Source organism: Triticum aestivum, chromosome 4A (genome assembly GCF_018294505.1).
Source record: "Triticum aestivum cultivar Chinese Spring chromosome 4A, IWGSC CS RefSeq v2.1, whole genome shotgun sequence".
NCBI lineage: Eukaryota > Viridiplantae > Streptophyta > Magnoliopsida > Poales > Poaceae > Triticum > Triticum aestivum.
The window spans coordinates 730,071,335-730,091,749 of record NC_057803.1 but is presented as its reverse complement, the minus strand read 5'-3'; positions in this window follow the sequence as shown (position 1 = coordinate 730,091,749).

Below are 20,415 nucleotides of genomic sequence, written 5' to 3'. Positions count from 1 at the left end.
ATCACTATCATAAGCTTCTACTTAAATTGGTGTAGGTGCCACAGGAACAACTTCCTGTGCCCTGCTACACACTAGTTGAAGTGATGGTTCAACAACCTCATCAAGTCTCCACCATCCTCCCACTAAATTCTTTCAAGAGAAACCTTTCCTCGAGAAAGGATCCGTTTCTAGAATAAATCACTTTTGCTTCTGGATCTGAAATAGGAGGTATACCCAACTGTTTTGGGTGTCCTATGAAGATGTATTTATCCGCTTTGGGTTCGAGCTTATCAGGATGAAACATTTTCACATAAGCGTCGCAGCGCCAAACTTTCAAGAAATGACAGCTTAGGTTTCTCTAAACCATAGTTCATACGGTGTCATCTCAACGGAATTACGTGGTGCCCTATTAAAAGTGAATGCGGTTGTCTCTAATGCCTAACCCATGAACGATAGTGGTAATTCGATAAGAGACATCATGGTATGCCCCATATCCAATAGGGTGCATCTATGATGTTCGGACACACCATCACACTATGGTGTTCCAGGCGGTGTTAGTTGTGAAACAATTTCCACAATGTCTCAATTGTGTACCAAACTCGCAACTCAAATATTCATCTCCATGATCATATCATAGACATTTTATCCTCTTGTCACGAAGATCTTCAACTTCACTCTGAAATTACTTGAACCTTTCAATAATTTAGACTTGTGTTTCATCAAGTAAATATACTCAACATCTACTCAACTCATTTGTGAAGTAAGAACATAACAATATCCACTGCATGCCTCAACACTCATTGCACTGCACACATCAAAATGTGTTACTTCCAACAAGTTGCTTTCTTGTTCCATCTTACTGAAAACGAGGCTTTTCAGTCATCTTGCCCATGTGGTATGATTTGCATGTCTCAAGTGATTCAAAATCAAGTAAGTCCAAACGATCCATCTGCATGGAGTTTCTTCATGCGTACATACCAATAGACATGGTTCGCATGTCTCAAACTTTTCAAAAAACGAGTGAGTCCAAAGATCCATCAACATGGAGCTTCTTCATGCATTTTATACCAATATGACTTACATGGCAGTGCCACAAGTAGGTGGTACTATCATTACTATCTTATATCTTTTGGCATGAACATGTGTATCACTACGATCGAGATTCAATAAACCATTCATTTTAGGTGCAAGACCATTGAAGGTATTATTCAAATAAATAGAGTAACCATTATTCTCCTTAAATGAATAACCGTATTGCGATAGACATAATCCAATCATGTCTATGCTCAACGCAAACACTAAATAACAATTATTTAGGTTTAACACCGATCCCGATGGTAGAGGGAGTGTGCGATGTTTGATCACATCAACCTTGGAAATACTTCCAACACATATCGTCACCTCGCCTTTAGCTAGTCTCCGTTTATTCCGTAGCCTTTTATTTCGAGTTACTAACACTTAGCAACCGAACCGGTATCTATTACCATGATGCTACTAGGAGTACTAGTAGAGTACACATTAATATAATGTATATCCAATATACTTCTGTTGACCTTGCCTGCCTTCTTATCTACCAAGTATCTAGGGTAATTCTGCTCCAGTGACCGTTCCCCTTATTACAGAAGCACTTAGTCTCGGGTTTGGGTTCAACCTTGGGTTTCTTCACTAGAGCAACAGCTGATTTGCCATTTCATGAAGTATCCCTTCTTGCCCTTGCCCTTCTTGAAACTAGTGGTTTCACTAACCATCAATAATTGATGCTCCTTCTTGATTTCTACTTTCGCGGTGTCAAACATCGCGAATATTTCAAGGATCATCATATCTATCCCTGATATGTTATAGTTCATCACGAAGCTCTAGTAGCTTGGTGGCAATGACTTTGGAAAAACATCACTATCTCATCTGGAAGATTAACTCCCACTTGATTCAAGTGATTGTTGTACCTAGACAATCTGAGTACAAGCACAACGATTGAGCTTTTCTCCCTTAGTTTGTAGGCTAAGAAACTCGTCGGAGGTCTCATACCTCTTGACGTGGGCACGAGCCTGAAATCCCAATTTCAGCCTTTGGAACATCTCATATGTTCCGCAACGTTTCAAAAAACGTCTTCGGCGCCACAATTCTAAACCGTTTAACATTACTGAACTATCATGTAGTCATCAAAACGTGTATGTCAGATGTTCGCAACATCCACAGACGACGTTTGAGGTTCAGCACACCGAGCGGTGCACTAAGGACATAAGCCTTCTGCGCAGCAATGAGGACAATCCTCAGTTTATGGACCCAGTCCGCATAATTGCTACTATCAACTATCAACTATATTTTCTCTAGGAACATATCTAAACAGTAGAACTAAAGCGCGGGCTTACGACATAATTTGTAAAGACCTTTTTTTGACTATGTTCATGATAATAAAGTTCATCTAATCACATTATTTGATGAACTCCCACACAGATAGACATCCCTCTAGTCATCTAAGTGATACATGATCCGAGTCAACTAGGCCGTGTCCGATCATCACGTGAGACGGACTAGTCATCATCGGTGAACATCTTCATGTTGATCGTATCTACTATACGACTCATGTTCGACCTTTCGGTCTCTTGTGTTCCGAGGCCATTTCTGTACATGCTAGGCTCGTCAAGTAAACCTAAGTGTTTCGCGTGTGTAAATCTGGCTTACACCCGTTGTATGTGAATGTTAGAATCTATCGCACCCGATCATCACGTGGTGCTTCGATGCAACGATCTTTCGCAACGGTGCACAGTTAGGGGGAACACTTTCTTGAAATTATTATGAGGGATCATCTTATTTACTACCGTCGTTCTAAGCAAATAAGATGCATAAACATGATAACCATCACATGCAATCAAAAAGTGACATGATATGGCCAATATCATTTTGCTCCTTTTGATCTCCATCTTCGGGGCTCCATGATCATCATCGTCACGGGCATGACACCATGATCTCCATCATCATGATCTCCATCATCGTGTCTTCATGAAGTTGTCTCGCCAATTATTACTTCTACTACTATGGCTAACGGTTTAGCAATAAAGTAAACTAATTACATGGCGTTGTTCAATGACACGCAGGTCATACAATAAATTAAGACAACTCCTATGGCTCCTGCCGGTTGTCATACTCATCGACATGCAAGTCGTGATTCCTATTACAAGAACATGATCAATCTCATACATCACATATCATTCATCACATTCTTTTGGCCATATCACATCACATAGCATACCCTGCAAAAGCAAGTTAGACGTCCTCTAATTGTTGTTTGCATGTTTTACGCGGCTGCTATGGGTTTCTAGCAAGAACGTTTCTTACCTACGCAAAAGCCACAACGTGATATGCCAATTGCTATTTACCCTTCATAAGGACCTTTTTCATCGAATCCGATCCGACTAAAGTGGGAGAGACTGGCACCCGCTAGCCACCTTTATGCAACAAGTGCATGTCAGTCAGTGGAACCTGTCTCACGTAAGTGTACGTGTAAGGTTGGTCCAGGCCGCTTCATCCCACAATACCGTCGACACAAGATAGGACTAGTAACGGTAAGCATATTGAACAAAATCAACGCCCACAACAATTTGTGGTCTACTCGTGCATAGAATCTACGCAAAAGACCTGGCTCATGATGCCACTGTTGTGGAACGTAGCAGAAATTCAAAATTTTCTACGCATCACCAAGATCAATCTATGGAGATTCTAGCAACAAGAGAGAGGGGAGTGTATCTTCATACCCTTGAAGATCACGAAGCGGAAGCGTTACAAGAACGCGGTCGGTGGAGTCGTTCACGAAGCGATTCAGATCGCGGCCGAATCCGATCTAAGCACCGAACAACGGTGCCTCCGCGTTCAACACACGTACAGCCCGGGGACGTCTCCTCCTTCTTGATCCAGCAAGGGGAGAGGAGAAGTTGAGGGAAAACTCCGACAGCACGACGGCATGGTGGTGATGGAGCTTGTGGTTCTCCGGCAGGGCTTCGCCAAGCACTACGGAGGAGGAGGAGGTGTTGGAGGAGGGAGAGGGCAGCGCCAGGGGAAGGGTGCGGCTGCCCTCTATCTCCCTCACTATATATAGGGGGAAGGGAGGAGGGGGAGGCGCCCTAGGGTTCCCTAGGGGAGGGGCGGCGGCCACAGGGGAAACTCTAGATGGGTTTGGGTGCCCCCACCCCCTAGGAAACTTGCCCCCCAAGCCGTGAGGGGCGGCTGCCCTAGGGGTGGCACCCCCACCTCTCCTGGTTACGTGAGATGGGGTGGGAGGGGCGCTCAGCCCCTTAGTGGGCTGATGTGCCCTCTCCCCTTGGCCCATAAGGCCCCCCAACGCTTGCCGGGGCCTCCGAAACCCCTTCCGGACACGCTGGTCATCACCTGGTACCCCCGGAACAATTCCGGACCACAATAACCTTCGTCCAATATACCGATCTTCACCTACGGACCATGCCGGAGCTCCTCGTCATGTTCGGGATCTCATCCGGGACTCCTAACAACCTTCGGTAACCACATACTATTTCCCATAACAACTCTAGCGTCACCGAACCTTAAGTGTTTAGACCCGACGTGTTGGGGATATTACTACTGGGCGTAAACCGGCCAGGAGAGGCCGGGTTAACTTCATCAGTAGTCAAGTATGCTTCAAGCCCGCGAGGATATTCTATAAGGGCCCAAGGCCTAGAACCGGTTTAAGGCTTGTAGACGTGAACCGGCATTAGTATGCAACTTGTGTTGTAAGTTAGAAATACTAGAGACCGAACCAGACACGTCTATGAGCCGGTCCCGAGATTGCAAACCGACGGGCGTCACCCATGTATACAAGGGGACGACCAGGCGGCGGTTTAGGGACAACCGACAACAACTCGAGACTTAGGCGAAGCTTGTTTGCTCCCTAGTCATCGAAACCCCCATCAATTCCATCACAACTAGACGTAGGATTTTACCTTCATCGAAGGGGCCGAACTAGTATAAACTCTCTTGCGTCCTTGTGTCCGCTTTAACCCCTTCAAGCTAACCCGTAGCGATGGCTCCACGACTAAGTCCTTTCATGAGGACATCTGCCGTGACAAAACCACGACAGTTGGCGCCCACCGTGGGGCTATCGCACAATGGTTTCAAGTTCTTGGAGGGCAACTTTGAAGGACTCAAGGGTTACGCTGTGGGCCGGATGACCAAGAGTCGTCGTGGCAAGCTCTGCATCGACGATTCAGGCTGGGGCCCCGAGGCCGGCTCGATTGAGTACGGGTACCGGGTCCCCTTTGGTGGCATACACGTCTTCATTGGCAAGATCGGCGAACCGGGCCCTGAGCCAGACATCTGCAGCAACCTTGTCGAAACGGCTCAGCGTGCAAGATCTGCCCAGGTTAAATCGGCCGTGAAGCGTGCCTTCGTGGGATTCATCCACAGAGGAGAATATGAAGATGGATCGGCATCTGGTAGCGAGACCGTCGTTTATTCTGGCGACGAGTCCTCAACCGGAGAAACCGAATCATTGTATCAACTGCAAGACGACCGTATTGGGGGCTGCTCCGATGGTGACAGTATTCCGGACCCCTCTGATCTGCCCAACCGGGTTGGAATATTCATGGCCGGTACGCAGGCGGCGATCCACTCTTCGACTGCAGCAGCAATGTTCTCCGGATCAGCAGCAGCGGCAGCGGCCGGGGCAGGAGGCTCTATGCGCCTGCTGGCTCAAGTTTTATCTGATCTGTTTGATGCATTGGCTGTGCTTATGGCAGAGACTAACCCGGCGGATCAGGACGCCCACAACACGGAAATTGCAAAAGTGAGGGAACAGATCACTCAGGCCAAGGCCGACCTAGCGGCATAGAACAACAGGATGGCCACAGAGCGGGCCGCTTTGGATGCGCAGGCCTATAGGCTTATGCTGGACTAGAACGCGTCGCATGAAGTCCTGAAAAGGAAGCATCGGTCTCGCCTGCCGAAGGGTTTCGATGCCAGAAACCTCTTTAATACCCCAGGAGCAGGGACTAGTAACCCGCCGTGGTTAAACCGGGCGGAGGCACCTGGGCCAGGTGTGCCGGTTCAGTCTCGCCTGATGGAGCCGCCTCGACAGGATAATATCGTACCTCAGCCAGTCCAGACGCCTCCAGGTCATTATTCCAATCCAATGGACAATCTTATCGCCGCCGCTTCACGGCTGGAGGCCATCCCAATTGAAGGTGATTCTCCGCAAGCGGTGGAGACGCACCGGGTTAAGGAACTTCTTCGAACGGCCTCAGTTCAGCAGGAAGCATATTCATACAGCCGTGACCGGATTCATTCCACCCCCCGTCCAAGCCGGAGTTCACTACAGGAATCAGCTACTTTGCCGTCTGCCACGGCGGACGGCAAAGGCATGAATGGCGGACGGCAAAGGTCTTTGCCGTCCGCCACGGATGGCAAACGTGGACGGCAAAGACAGGGTCGGCAAAGGCCTTCTTTTCTGTCTGTTTTTTCCAGCGTACGGCAAAGAGGCCTTTGCCATCAGTGGCAGACGGCAAAGGGCATGGTTGTTTGCCATCTGCCAACGGATGGCAAAGGGAATGGCTCTTTGCCATCTGCTGGCAGACGGCAAAGGCTGCAGGCTCTTTGCCATCTGTTGGCAGATGGCAAAGAGACCAAATAGGCATTAATTCTGTTTCTTCTTATATCAATTCATTTTCACAGAAAATCAGACACAGATATATGACCAATATAGCATATCCAACACATATTACCAATAGTCATGAACACATATATATCCAACACATATCCAACACATGTTACCAATAGTCATGAACACATATATATCCAACACATATCTATGAACACATGTCCAACACATATTACAAGGAATGACCTAAAACTAAATATCTTTTTCCTAAAAACTATCTTATTACTAAGATCTTCTCTGGATCTTCTTCTTTTCTTCCAACCTGCATAACAAAAACACTAAGAAAGAGAGAATGGGTTAGGAGTAGAAATGTAGCATTTCACTATGTGAAATGCATTGTTGTAGGAGCCAGTACTTGAGATCAAGATAATCTTAGTTAAGACCTGATTTTCAAAGTGATCTTAATTAGAAAGCCAAATAGAGTAAACCAATACCAAAGAGCCAAAGGAGAGAACCAGCCAAGGACCCAATCAAGAAGCCACCACAATTAGTAGTAAGTTAAATGCCAACACAAAGACCACTATCAGTACTAGCTCCAGGAATTAAGCCAACTAAAAAATAGTGATTAAAGCCAAGGATTAGACTTCATTCAGGCCACCCGTGAGGACAACACAAACACACACACACACACACACACACACACACACACACACAGACACACAGCTTAGTCACACCATTCAGGCGAGTATAAATAGGGCAGCCAACAGTAGAGTAGCGTCTGTTAGACACTTGGTGTCCAAAACATCAAATAGGACTGGCCCCAAAACCATATCTGTGAGATAGTGTGAAGCAGATAGGAGGAGTAGGCTGTCTACAAGAAGCAGGTTTACCAGAATCCACAAGACCAAGCTACAAAAGACCTAGAGGTATACTTGAGGGATTATGTGCTCAGACAGCCTGGAAGTGCCAGGGCTAATTCATCACAGCACAGGGATAGCCACATGTAAATTAAGCCTAAGAGAGGGGGGGCTCAGACCAGCATCACTGCCCAAAGCAGATGTAGTATATGTCTTATCAGTAGAAAACTAGGAAAGTAACAGCCAAAACCAAGTATAGCATCTCTTCATAGGCTATTAGAAAGAGACCAATAGGAATAGCCAAACCAAGTGGTATATGTTCATATTAGTATTAGAAGTAAAACAACTAAGAACAAGTGACTATCTGTTCATGAGTAAAGTAACTATAGCATAGAAGAAATAGCAGGGTAGCACCCCAAATGATTATCTGCTTGTTTAGAACTTGAGTGGACGAGGAGCTTGCTTACCCACCCATCGGTTGAGAAGGAAGTTGATCTCCTGCACTCACACATGCAGCAACCAAAAGAGAAACCCCAGGTTCAGTTAAGCAGGCAGCTAGCGTCCCTGAGGCTTTTGTTCTCTGTATGCTCTCTGTACACAGTTAAATATGAGTTGAGGATGTCGTGGCTGTGGTGGGTTGCTGAACAGGCGCCAAGTAACTAGGTCACTTTGATTTGCAAGAATTAAGTTCGGAGAAGTAAAGCATTAGTATAAAAGCTAACGAAATAGATGTCAACTAATGTATTCTGTTTTAAAAATTCTAAAACATTACTAAGGTACGAAGTTTTGTAGCATTCTAAAAATCTCATCCTTGTGACAAAACATAGAAGCTTGATACAGAACTTTTTCAACTACAGAGAAAACAAAATCAACATCTATGAACTAACAAAATTGTAACATCAAAACAAGAAAAGATAAAAACACTGAATAAGGGACAAAGCAACGGATATGGCAGCTGACATGTATATTTACTAGAAAATTTTCAGACTTTCAGTGTGTATATATCTATAGCAATATTACTATGGCTGATTATAAATGATAAATTTTGACACTTCCAAGTACATTTTTTTTGCTGCTACACACTAGCATTAAAGACAACAACCAAGAACTTAAAATGTCATCAAAGGCCACTAGCATGTGAGTGCCTATGGAGTTCACAACAATTAGAATCCACAATTTGATTCAGATTTATGAGGACGCACGTTTGATTCAGATTTATGCAAGGGGAAACATACAGAGAGAAGGGAGGACGGAAGGGGATGCTCACGGGGAGGTTGGCGGAGGGCTCTTGCGAGGACGGTGGCGCGCTACTCAGCCTCGCCGCCGTCGGCCCCGGACGCCTCGGCCATAGCGACCCACGCGAGCTCCTCCTGTAGCGCGTACGCTATGACGTCATCGTTCTCCACCGCGTCGACCCTGACCTCGGAGGCAGCGGGGGTGGCTGCGGCCATCTCGTAGCCGTCGAGAACGGCGCGTGTGCGCTGGGGCTGTGGCAGCGACTGCCATGGCGACCTACAGCAAAGGGACGGATCGGAAGGGAAGGCAGGGTGAGGAGGAGAGGGTGGACCCGAGCAAGGAAGGAGGGGAAGGGCCTACCTGGGCAACGCCGGTGACGGATTCAGCAAGCTCCGGTCTCGCCATCGCCGATTGTGGTGGATTCCGGCAAGAACACGGGAGGCGCCCGAAACCCTAGCTGCGGGCAAGGGTGCAGGCCTTGAGGCACGGGTCTGGACGGAGGGGAGGGAGGGGCCGAGCTTGGGGGATTTATGCGCGCGGCCGGTGCTTGCCGGAACCGGCCGGCATGGGTGGTGGCGACGGCGAGGAGATCGTGGTGAGAGGAGCCGGGGTGGGGTGGACCGAGGGGTGGGGGTGAGCTGGTGAGAGAGTTTTTTTAGGGACGAGAGAGAGACAGAGTGGTGGAGTGGGAGTGGATCGGGCCGGTGTGGTGGGGCTGGGGAGAGAGAGAGGGGGTGGCTACCATGGGGCACCTCTTTGCCGTCTGCTGGGCACCTCTTTGCCGTCTGCTAGCGGATGGCAAAGATTCTTTGCGATCTGCTGGCAGACGGTAAAGAGCTGACTGATGGCAACCAGGTTCTTTGCCGTCTGTCAGTTCTTTACCGTCTGTTTTTTGCAAGCAGATGGCAAAGTCCTTCTTTGCCGTCCGCTAGCAGACGGCAAAGAGCTGACTGATGGCAAATTCCCTGTTTCCAGTAGTGGTTACAGCAGGCGGATGGATGAACCGGCCGTGTCCAGTAATGCACAGAATGGTGAAGCGCCCCGTGGCCATAACCCGGCAGGTGATGCTCAGGAGGTGGTGGACCGGGCCTGAGCGCGCAGGGACGCCGAGTTAGCAGCGCAGCATGAGGCTCGTCAGCTTACGTCGATTCGCCCAACCACCTCGATCGAGCCGAGAGTTACTTCTAGTTCTTTAGGAGTGCCTTGTCTTGTCCCCGCTTTACGTAATGTACGCCTGCCCAAGGATTTTAAGGGCCCGCGCAAGGTGCCTAGTTACACGGCCGATTTGTCTCCGGAAACATGGGTAGAGAGCTATAAGATGGCTATGGAGATGCTTGACGTAGATGAAGCAGCATGTGGAAAGTATTTCACCATGATGCTTGAAGGGACATCCCGTATTTGGTTAAAGAGCTTACCAGCCAATTCTATCAGTTCATGGGCCCAGTTGCGAGCCCGGTTTATCCAGAATTTCAAAGACACATGTAAGCAGCCCATGTCGATAGTGGACTTAGCGGCCTGTATCCAGGAGGAAGGATAGTCAACAACCCCCTGGGTACGCCGAGTTTCAGAAATTTTGCACTCGTCAGACCGTATCAACAACGACTCCGCGGTTGTAACTTTGGAAAGCAACTGCCGGTTTAAACCCCTAAAGTTGAAATTGGGACGGATGAAGCGCCATTGTAACGATACGGGGACCCTCATGACTGCGTTAGTAAAGTATGCAGATTCTGATAGTACCAAGGATCCCGAGTCTGATGATGACAAGACAGGGAAGGGAAAGAAGAACAGCAACTCCAAGGGGCAGCAACATAACTCGACAGGTCATGGTAACGGAGGCAAGCGTAAAGCAGATGGCAGCATGGATTTTGTTGCTAATACTAGTGCGCAGGACAGGGGCCAGCGACGGAAGGGTAAACCGCCAAATCGCGGTGGATCTCCAAACCCCAACCCGGACCGCCTGACCTATCTATTAAATCAGCCCTGTCTAATACACGGGACGAAGGAGGCACCAGCCACCCACCTTTGGAAGGATTGCTATATTATGCAGGAGTTCAAAAATTCTAATGCTTTCTGGTATGATCACGGACCAGGTGGTGGCTCAGGATCCGGATTCCATGGGCCGGGTCACGGTGGAGGAAATGCCGGTTCAGGCTTCAATGGAGATCAGCATGGACATAACAATCAAAACAATCAGAATAGACAGGGTGGTTACAACCAGCAGCAGTCGGGTTATCAGAGCCATCCAAAGCAGTTGAATAGCGGGCAATATCATGTATTCACCACTAGCTTGGATAAACGAGACCAGAAGCTTCACAAGCGAGCGGTGAATTCTGTTGAACCGGCAGTGCCTCGTTATTTACGCTGGTCCGAACAACCAATTATATGGAGCAGAGATGATCACCCTCCCCGGGTTGACAATCCGGGTCAGCTAGCGTTGGTGTTGGCACCTCAGGTGGGAGGTTATAAGTTCACCAAGGTGCTCATGGATGGAGGAAGCAGCATTAATATCTTGTACTATGAGACCTTCCGTCGTATGGGCCTAACAGACAAGAATCTTAAAACCGCCCAATACGGTATTCCATGGTGTGGTACCTGGTAAGTCAGCATATCCTGCTGGCAAGATAGCTATGGAGGTGGCCTTTGGAGATGATCATGATTCCAGGTCAGAAATATTGGTTTTTGAGGTGGTTAAGATCCGGAGCCCGTACCACGCTTTATTTGGGCGGCCGGCTTATGCCAAGTTTATGGCACGACCCTGTTATATTTATCTGCAGCTCAAGATGCCGGGTCACAAGGGGACCATAACCGTTCATGAAAGTCGCAAGATTTCCTTGGAGTGCGAAGAAGGTGATGCGGCCTATGCAGAGTCAGTTTGTGCCACGGAAGAGTTGAAGTACTACAAGGATAATGTTGATCGGGCGGACATGACTCCGTTGAAGAAGCCAACCACATAGCATGATCTGGCTTTAAAGTTCAAATCGGAAGCTGAGACTAAGCTTGTTGACTTTGTACCTGGCGATTCGTCCAAGCAGTTTAGTATCAGCACCAACTTGGATCCAAAATAGGAAAGCGCGCTCATCGAGTTCATCCGTGAGAACCGGGACATTTTTGCATGGAAGCCTTCTAACATGCCAGGTGTACCGAGGGAACTCGCTGAGCACACTCTTAATGTTGATCCTAAGTACAAAACGGTGAAGCAATTTCTCCGCCGGTTCAACGAAGAAAGGCGCAAAGCTATTGGAGAGGAAGTGGCCAGGCTCTTAGCGGCTGGCTTTATTGTTGAAGTGTTCCATCCTGAATGGCTGGCTAATCCGGTGCTGGTCCTTAAGAAAAATGGCACCTGGATCATGTGTGTGGATTACACAGATCTGAACAAAGCTTGTCCAGCAGATCCTTTTGCCCTCCCCCGCATCGATCAGATTATTGATGCTACGGCGGGTTGTGAGCGTTTGAGTTTTCTGGATGCATATTCTGGTTATCATCAGATCAAGATGGCAGTTAAGGACCAGGAGAAGACAGCGTTCATAACTCCTTTTGGAGCCTTCTGCTATGTATCTATGCCCTTTGGGCTCAAGAGTGCTCAGGCAACTTATCAACGGTGTGTACAGAATTGCCTTCATAAGCAGATCGGCCGCAATGTGCATGCCTATGTGGATGATATTGTGGTTAAGTCAAGGGAGAAGGGGACTCTGGTTGATGATCTGAAGGAAACCGTTGATAACCTACGGACATACACGATGATGCTCAACCCGGCCGAGTGTGTTTTTGGTGTACCGGCAGGCAAGTTATTGGGTTTTCTGTTGTCCAACAGGGGAATTGAGGCTAATCCGGAGAAGATTACAGCTATCACCTCCCTGGCTAAACCGAAATGTATCAATGATGTCCAGCGCTTGGCAGGCCGGATTGCTGCGTTGAGCCGGTTTATCAGCCGCCTCGGTGAGAAGGCGATCCCTTTGTATCAGATGTTGAAGAAAGCAGATCCCTTTGTCTGGAGTCCGGCTGCTGATAAAGCGTTGGAGGATTTAAAGCGGCAACTAGCCAATCCGCCTGTTCTTGCTACTCTGATTGACAAGGAACCATTGCTACTATATGTGGCAGCTAATGCTCGTGCAGTCAGCGTAGCTATCGTGGTGGAGCGCAAGGAGGCAGGCAAGGAATATCCGGTTCAGCGTCCGGTTTACTATATCAGCGAGGTGCTTATTGAGTCCAAGCAAAGATACCCGCATTGGCAGAAGATGGTGTATGGAGTTTTCATGGCAAGCCGGAAGCTTAAGCAATACTTTCAGGGGCATCCCATCACAGTGGTTAGCTCTGCTCCTTTGGGAGACATAATCCAGAACAGGGAGGCAACTGGCCGGATTGCCAAGTGGGCTATAGAGCTTGGGCCGCACGGTTTGAAATAGGTGCCTCGGACGACGATCAAATCTCAAGCACTTGTGGATTTCATCAATGATTGGACGGAGTTACAAGCCCCTGAAGAAAAGCCGGATCACACCTATTGGACTATTCATTTTGATGGGTCCAGGCAATTGCAGGGCTCGGGGGCTGGAGTCGTGTTAACGTCCCCACAAGGTGATAAGTTCTGTTACGTTCTCCGCTTAATGTTCCCTTGTACTAACAATGCAGCTGAGTACGAAGCTTTACTCCATGGTCTCCGGATGGCTAAGGAGATGAATCTCAGCCGAGTTAAGTGCTTCGGTGACTCGGACCTGGTGGCCCAACAAGTGTCTGGTACTTGGGACTCTAAGGACCCGCTCATGGCAGCATACCATCGTGAGGTGGATGTTATTGCAGGCCACTTTAAGGGATATCAGGTGGATCGCGTGGACATATGGAAGAACGAAGCGGCGGACGCTTTAAGCTGACTGGGCTCTCAGCGTAAACCGGTCCCGCCTAATGTCTTCTTGGATGTTCTGCGAAGAAGATTTGGCTATCCCTGATCCGAAGGCTCAGTTGGTGGCGGTTTTGCATGTCATTCCGGATTGGACAGTTCCTTATCTTGCGTACATGAACCGGGGCGAGTTACCAGAGGACGAGACGCTGGCCAGGCAGATAATCCGGCGATCCAAGTCCATGACTATTGTCAACGGCGAGTTGCATCATTGCAGCATGTCAGGAGCGTTTCAACGTTGTGTGTCGCTGGAGGAAGGTTGTGAGATCTTGCATGAAATCCACGAAGGAGATTGTGGTCACCACGCCGGTTCAAAATCTCTGGTGGCTAAGGCGTTTCGTCACGGTTTTTATTGGTTGACTGCTCATGCTGATGTTGAGGACCTGGTTAGGCGATGTGACGGCTGTCAGAAGTTCTCAAGACACGCTCATGTGTCGGCTCAAGAATTGAGGATGATTCCAATTACTTGGCCGTTTGCGACTTGGGGGCTAGATATGGTTAGGCCTTTCAAACGGTCCAAGGACAAGAAGACCCACCTTTTGGTGGCGGTTGACAAGTTTACGAAGTGGGTGGAAGCGGAGCCCGTCAGCAAGTGTGATGCAGCCACGGCGGTTCAATTCATTAAAAAGGTGATTTTCCGGTTTGGCTTTCCACACAGTATCATTACTGATAATGGTACCAATCTATCCAATGGTGCTATGAAGGAGTTCTGTGAACGTGAGCACATCCGGCTTGACGTTTCATCACTGGCTCACCCACAGTCTAATGATCAAGCAGAGAGAGCTAACCAAGAGATCTTACGAGGTATCAAACCCCGGCTTATGGTTCCTTTGCAGCGGACGCCAGGGTGTTGGGTTGAGGAATTACCATCTGTGTTATGGAGCATCAATACTACACCCAACAGATCGACAGGATACACACCGTTCTTCATGGTCTACGGAGCGGAGGCGGTTCTCCCCAGTGATATCCGTCATGATTCACCTCGTGTGGCAGCTTATGTTGAAGCAGACAACGAGGTAGCACGGCAAGACACTTTGGACTTGTTGGATGAGGAGTGTGACATTGCAGCTGCCCGTTCGGCAATCTACCAGCAGGATCTACGTCGCTATCACAGTCGCCGAGTTAGAACCAGAACCTTTCAAGAAGGATATTTGGTGCTCCGGCTCATCCAAGACCAGACTGATATGCACAAGCTATCCCCACCTTGGGAAGGACCTTTCGTGGTCAGCAAGAATCTGCACAACGGGTCGTACTATCTGATTGATATTCGAGAGCATAAAGACTCACGTACATCAGAGGAGGAGACCAACAGGCCGTGGAACATAGCTCATCTTCGGCCCTACTATACTTGAGCCATAGACTCTACTTATGTACATATTATGACAATATATATATTATGATCAATACAATAAACCGGAGCCTTAGCTAAAGCGGGGTCTCTGTTATTTTTACATCATGAGTGGTTACATGGAGTTTTTATCTTAAAGCGGTCTCCGGTTTACCCCTTGAGTTAGCTTTTTAACAAAGCTTTATAGCATGTCACTTGGGGGCTTGGTCGTGTCCGAACCAATGCGACACCTTTTGATAGGCGAAAGCCACGAGATCACTTGGGGACTTGGTCACGTCTGAACCAGTCATGCCTCTTGATTGGCCTAAGGCCACAGAATCACTTGGGGGCTTTGGTCGAACCCGAACCATCACTACACCTCTTGATAGGTGAAAGCCACGAGATCACTTGGGGACTTCGTCACGTCTGAACCAGTCACACCTCTTGATCGGCTTAAGGCCACATGATCACTTGGGGGCTTTGGTCGAACTCGAACCATCGCTACACCTCTTGATCGGCGTAATGCCACTGCATCATTTGGGGACCTGGCTGACATGAACCATAGCTACGCGTATTGGGGGCTTGGTCGTGTCCGACCATGGTAATGCCACTTGATCGGCTCAAACAGCCTCTTTTCGCAAATGATTTTGTCTTTGCTTTCGCTTGAAATTTGTTTGTCTTTTTGCATATTTCTCTTGTTGTGTTCTTAAACCGACAATTATTAAACCGATTCGACTATCAGTTGACGGGACACGATTTGTTTTTCATCCGGAAATACTTTTGCCCGGTTTGATGTTTGATAAACATCCTATTATGGAGTAACGCCGGTGTTCATCGTAACCCGGAACGGTTTACCTGATAAACCAACCATATTTAAACATGAGCTGTTTTCTCCTTCAGCAGAGCGGGTTTCTTACAGCTCCGCTTCAAGATTGGCACAGCCAACTTCATGCCCAATGATGGCAGGTATCATACATTCCCATATTTTATCATGTGTTTAATCTAAGGTATTATCTCTGATTTCACATACATAGATATGATGACCCACCTGGTTATATAATCACAATGGCGTTTTAAGCTTTCTTGCTACAGACAACAGTTTAGCATTGGCGATTCAACGGAAGCATAAGTTGCAATAAATATGCACGAAGGCATATCAACGCAAAGTATGGCAGCTAGTCTATTACAAGGCAACACGGTGCCCAGATAAGATAATTGTTTTTCTGCATAACATAAGGAAGCAGTAATGTAAACTGGCCTCCGGTTCATGCTTGGTTGCCAGCTTGGCCTGATGGTTGCGGGTCATCCTGCGCCGCTTCAGTTTCTGATTCCCTACCCAGCGGCTGGAAATCAACAGTTGTCCTGTCGATTCCCATTAATGCTTGGAATACAGCTTCATCATTGATCAGCAACGACGGTTCAATATCAGGAGCGTAAGTATGCTTACGAATTGGAGGTATAAGGTTTTCTGCTTCAGGAATCGGAGCAGACACTCGTTTGTTTTCTCCATCATACTGCTCTTGATAGTGAGACAGATTTGCCTCTTCAACCAGCTGACAAGCCAAAGGGCGCACTTCCCGGTTTATAGCTCGAAGATCCTCTTCGCTGAATTCTGTCCCACCTTCCTTCAAGCTCGGGAAGCCTTGGGCCGCTTCAGCAGGGTCAAAATCCGGCACCCACGCTTTGGCCCGGATTAAGGCGTTTATGGCACCGGTTCTAGCAGCAGATTTCTTTAATTCTTCAATCCGGGCGGGAAGCATTGACAACCGTTTAAGGGTGTCCTGGATCAATGTCGGTGCCGGGTTGTTATGAGAAGCGGTGCTGATGATCCGCTGCGCACCAGTATAGAGTTGCTCTATCAATGTGTAAGAGGCTTTCAATTTCTTCCGCACATCTGATCCCAAGTGGCCAATACGTGTCCCTATATCATTCAAAGGGTTAATAAACCGGCAATTACATGAGAAAGTTTCATTATGTCAGAAATCAAAAAAGGCTTACCAAAGACAGCGGCGGTCATGGCATGCACTTGCCGCTTTACACTGGTCAGTTCATCCACCACCGGTTTGAGGGCAGCTTCAACATTTTCTGCCCGTTGAGTTAAAGCGGCCTTTTCAGTGGCCCAATCCGCCCGCTCCTTGTTGAAACCCTCTTTAAGATTTTCCATGACGCTTAAAGCGCTGGTTAATTCATCCTTTGCTTTGTAGGTTTCAACTTGTTGGGATTTTAGGATTTCTTGAAGATCAGTGATTTGATTTTCTTTCTTGCTCAGATCAGCCTACATACAGATAAGCATTTGATAAAGATTAGGGAGCAGAGTTGAAGTACCAAACCCATAACAAGTTATGCTCTCGGTACTTGGGGGCTAATGCATATTTGCTTCTTCATCCTACAATTTCTACATTAAGTCCCAAGCTCAATACAAGTATTCAGTTTGGCACTTGGGGGCTAATGCCTATTTGCTTTGTCCTTGAGGGATATTGGATTTCTTATGATATAAAAGTACCGGTTTAACTACATTAAGTTAAACCGGCCCTTGGGAGCTACTTTCCCAAAAGTACAGTTTTGCTCAGGATTACATTGGGAAGTCCCGGTTTAAGTTGACATCTTAAAACCGTCACTTGGGGGCTATTAGAGTTGACAGATTGAAGTATACAAGCAGAGAGTCATATGGAATTTACCTCATATTTGTCTTTCATCATATTCACCAGACCGGCTTCATAATCACGGCTGGTATATAACCGGTTCAGATAACCGGAATGAAGATCTTGGGGATTCAAAGCGGCGTAAGTAGCCAAATCGGCATTCCACTTGCCTTTACCAAACGCAGTAAGTTCATCCTTTGCACTGTGTTTAGACAAGGCGACAGGATTACCTGGCTCAAAATGGCCAAAGCCAGTAATAACAACATCGTCATCCTTGGCTTCGCCGGTTCGCACTAGGGTCACCGGTTTCTCCGTATACTTTGGTGGACTTGCTGTTTTGTCGGTTTGAGCAGGACTTGTGGATTGATTTGAAGGGCCTGTGGCATCAACATGTGCCTCTTCAACGGTAACATCATGATCTTGCAGTGGTGGGTCGTTCAGCATATCATCCTGGATGTGTTCTTCAGGGTTAGGTATATTGGTCAGTTCAGGAGCATCATCCTCTGCCGCTTTGTCCAGGCGAGCTTTCTTGCTTGGCCTAGGCTTGGCCCTGAAAGGAAAAAGACGAATCAGTCCAATGAATATTGAAAGTGGTATATCAAACAATATTATCAGGAATATGGCTCACCCAAGCACTATCTTGAGAGGTGGGAGTTGGGTGCCTGTTGACTCGCCAGAGGAAGAATGAGAAGTCACCTGATAATCAGAGTCAGATGGATTAAGAGGTTGACGAATGCAACCCGCTTTAGGATAAGCATTGACAAAACAATTAGAGACCTCTGAACGGCGTTTCCGAACCAGACTGTTCAGTAAACCGGTGGAGGTGACTACCTGGCTGCTGTGCCGGGTTGCGCGACGAGCTTCATGCTGTTGTGTCTTCATAAGAAAGTTTCAATCCAAGTAAGCAAGAGAATGAGAAAATTTAACTTTCCGGTTTGCCCGACGGATTTTTACTGAAGGTAAAGGGTTTGAATCGGAAGAAAGAGCGATTACCTCTACAACATCAGCATGACTAGCTTCAGCATCATCCTGGCAATAATCATTATCAATAAGGCATGTAAAAAATAGACCAAGTGAGTCAAGTTCTACCACAAGATCCAGATTACCCACATCATCGTCAGCTGGTGGATCGGAGGAGGCAGTGGTTTTCTTTCTATTTGCTGGTTTCTTCACAACTTTGGTCTTGGGCCAGGTTATTGCCTCCGGTTTCTCTTGTGGAGTCTTCCTGCTCCAAAATGGATCATCACCCTGTTTGAAGGATGTTACTATCAACAAAGAGTACTTAAACATAGTCATATTTTATAAAGGCATAAGATATGAGTCTTACGGCTGGCGGTTTGTTAATGGCAGAAAAGGGAGCCAGGCAGGTTTGGGCGCAAGCAGCTTCCGGTTCGTTTAACATCTTCTTAACAGCCTCAGTAACTTCATCGTCTGTCAGCTGGATCTCAATATGCCGTAGAGGGTCTTTCACATCTTCTGTGTATTTGCACATCAAACCGGAGCGCAGGCTTAGGGGCAGTATACTCCAAGATATCCAGCAGCGAGCAAGATCAACTCCTGTCAACCCGTTGGCCACGAAGGCCCGGAGCTTGGATAGTTGAGGGGCATATTTGCTTGTCTCCTTAGCAGTCAGTCTGTGAGGGAGGGGATGTGTGTTGCTTAGCCGCTCCGGATGGTAACCCGGTAAAGGATTTTCTCCCTCATGGGAGGTATCTTTGCAGTAAAACCATGTTGAATTCCACTCTTTGGGATGGCTGTGCAGTTTGGCATGAGGGTAAGTGACCTCTTTCCGCATATGAATCGCCACACCACCCAACTCAGTGTTGGGACCATCAGAAAATTCGGTGCGGCGGTTTAGATGGAAGCAATCTCTGAACAATTCAACTGTGGACTCCTCTTGAAAATACACCTCACAGAGCACTTGAAAGTGACAGATATTGGTTATGGAGTTGGGGCCAATGTCTTGTGGACGCAGTTGAAAGTTGGCCAAGACATCCCGATAAAACTTTGAACCGGGTGGACTGAAGCCCCGGGCTAAATGATCAGCAAAAACAACAACTTCTCCATCCTTGGGTTCTGGAGAACTCTTCGGGCCAGGGACCCTCCAGTGAATGACGTCTTTTTTGGCAAAAGCGCCAGTGCGGACTAAGTTATCCAGTTGAGTTTCAGTCACTCGAGAAGGGACCCAGTTACACTCGTACACTTGCTTGGCCATGATGCAGTCTACAAAGCAGTAATACCGGTTCAAGAATAGGCTGGATGGCTATATATTGATACATTCATTGTTAAACCGGAAGAAGTTGCTTATAAACCGGAGTTCTGCAAGGTGGCAATACATAACCGAAAAACCTTGGCGGTTCAACAAGGGGACTAATGGTATATACCGAGTTGTCAATTTCTCTACAAAGTTAAACCGCCTGGTCTGAAACATTGATGAATCAAGAGTGGATGTGCGAAAACAGGTTTCACAAAAGCTTGTCACAGTTTTGGATCTAGAGCATATTCAGAAAAGAAATAAATATTCAAGGTCCAAAACGGAGCGGTACCGAACCAATGAGCAAGGATGCAGGGAGATCTATGACCTTGAGATGCGCAGGTGACTGTGGATGCTAAAAAACTACCGCTACGCTAAACAAGGATTCGCAGACTTAACTAAAAGTTATCATATGAGCAAGAAGCAAGCGATGAGCACCGAAGAACATGGAAACCCTAAAACAGATCTATGGTGAACGGATAGAAGACTTACCGGGGCTGAGGAAGAAGCGGAAGGTCGCCGCGATGCTCTGGTACGTTAAGGGTGATGCAGCGGCCAAGGATGGTGCAGAAGTTGATGGCGGTGGTGGAGCTCCGAAGCTGGGCGGCGCGAGGAAGACGAAGCAGAG